Source organism: Alosa pseudoharengus, unplaced genomic scaffold (assembly GCF_046254945.1).
Source record: "Alosa pseudoharengus isolate Yale_2024_CS ecotype anadromous, Long Island Sound unplaced genomic scaffold, YU_APseudo_1.1 YU_APseudo_1.1_scf_24, whole genome shotgun sequence".
Classification (NCBI taxonomy): Eukaryota; Metazoa; Chordata; class Actinopteri; order Clupeiformes; family Clupeidae; genus Alosa; species Alosa pseudoharengus.
Window position 1 is genome coordinate 3,079,530 of NW_027468689.1, and position 2,500 is coordinate 3,082,029.

General features: G+C 36.6%; 1 protein-coding gene across 4 annotated transcripts in view; it reads right to left on the reverse strand.

The window, feature by feature from the left end:
• The window catches only part of trim25l (tripartite motif containing 25, like), a 26,585-nt gene that overhangs the window by 19,671 nt on the left and 4,414 nt on the right, over window positions 1-2,500 (reverse strand). The window lies entirely within an intron of this gene.

The window sequence follows — 2,500 nt, forward strand, 5'->3', positions numbered from 1 at the left end:
TGTAAGGCATTACACTACTATGTGTTACTTTTAAGTTACTTTTACCAAAATATCTGGAAATATGGATTTGGAATTCTAAATGCAGTTTATTATGCTCACTGCAGCTCATTGCACTTCTAATGGAGGGTGATGTGGTACAACATAATGACTGAGCTAGGCTTAAGGCTAACAACAGTAGAATGCAATAGGTGCAGTGATGGCTCATGATGCAATACAAGGAACAATCATAGCCAGAAGACAAAAGGTCAAAGTCTGGTCAATTGTGATAGAAATGCTGTAACTTTAGGCTTAGGCCTACTCATTAAAATCAACTGAGAGCCTACCTGTATATTGTAACCCAAAACTTAAAGACATGTCAAGATAGGCTACACAGTGCAGCTACTGGCCATTTTGGTGCCCTAACTGGTGAAATACAGTATTAACCTAAGTATGTCATCATATGGCCAACTATTAAGATGTAATCTGCCTGTTCCCAGGGATGGGTAGTATTTCTGAAACATGTAATAGGCCTATGTGTTTCAAATGCAAAATAGTAATTTTGTAATTTTAAAAATACTGCAAAATACTATATGTGAAAAACACAAAAAAAGTAGATACTACACACAGGTGTAATGAATAATTGGTAATTAGGCAACAATGGTTTATGTTTATCGCAATCAGCTAATGTGAGAACAGCTGTGTTCAACAACACTTACAGCTTTTCAGTGACGGCTATTGCTGAAGCATCAGCTCTGGTCTGAAGCACTGGTGTGAAGTGGTACGCAAGTAAAGATGAGCAAGTTGACCTGTGCAAGTTCACATAAGGACACTGACAAAGGCAATGTCCCATTGTCTCCATGCCAATCTTTAACAGAAAAATGTCAGATATCTCAACCACAATGACATCAATAGATGGTAAGGTGTTGAGTGTGTTTGAATTCCCTTCCTTGTAGCATCCTTTTCTGCATTCTACAGTGGGGAGAAGTTCACCTTGTTTAATTAAATAACAATTCTATTTCCTTATTAGCTGCATACTTGAGGTTGGAGATATTAAGCCACGTCAAGTCTCTCACATACTGGAACTTCAAGATACATAGCCGTATGATTTTCTTATTCAGTTCTGCACTGGGCTTGAATTACGAATTTTGGCACAGATACACAATTATGATTTTGGCCTATTGATTATAATGTGGCTAATTGAAAGCTCTGTCAGTCATTTGGATAAGCATCAGCTAGATGACTAAATGTAAATGTAAATTCTTGAATTATTCTTAATTTTGATCACACTACATGAACTTGCATATGGTATACGACAGGGGCCAAATTGTATTGTTTTTTACTATATAGTTTTAATAGGCTAAATGTTTGGGATAAAAAAAAAAGCTTTTTTTGCAGTGCTTCCATACTTCCCTGAAAAAAGTATTTTGAGTATTTTCTAAATACAAAAATACAGTATTTTATTTTGATACATACGTAATATGGTTAGGCCTACTGTATTTTGTAGTTTATTTTGATACATTAAAAATGAGGGTATTAGGTATTTTATTTAGAAATACATTCTGATGTATTTTTGCCCATTCCTGCCTGTTCCCAGCATTAGCACAACACTTTGCGATGATTAGCTTGTCACCTGTGACGATATATGGTAGGCCTAAGTGACTGACCTATCTGGGTACACTCAACACCTTACCATCTATTGATGTCATTGTGGTTGAGATATCTGACATTTTTCTGTTAAAGATTGGCATGGAGACAATGGGACATTGCCTTTGTCAGTGTCCTTATGTGAACTTGCACAGGTCAACTTGCTCATCTTTACTTGCGTACCACTTCACACCAGTGCTTCAGACCAGAGCTGATGCTTCAGCAATAGCCGTGACTGAAAAGCTGTAAGTGTTGTTGAACACAGCTGTTCTCACATTAGCTGATTGCGATAAACATAAACCATTGTTGCCTAATTACCAATTATTCATTACACCTGTGTGTAGTATCTACTTTTTTTGTGTTTTTCACATATAGTATTTTGCAGTATTTTTAAAATTACAAAATTACTATTTTGCATTTGAAACACATAGGCCTATTACATGTTTCAGAAATACTACCCATCCCTGGGAACAGGCAGATTACATCTTAATAGTTGGCCATATGATGACATACTTAGGTTAATACTGTATTTCACCAGTTAGGGCACCAAAATGGCCAGTAGCTGCACTGTGTAGCCTATCTTGACATGTCTTTAAGTTTTGGGTTACAATATACAGGTAGGCTCTCAGTTGATTTTAATGAGTAGGCCTAAGCCTAAAGTTACAGCATTTCTATCACAATTGACCAGACTTTGACCTTTTGTCTTCTTTTAACAAAATTCTGGCTATGATTGTTCCTTGTATTGCATCATGAGCCATCACTGCACCTATTGCATTCTACTGTTGTTAGCCTTAAGCCTAGCTCAGTCATTATGTTGTACCACATCACCCTCCATTAGAAGTGCAATGAGCTGCATTGAGCATAATAAACTGCATTT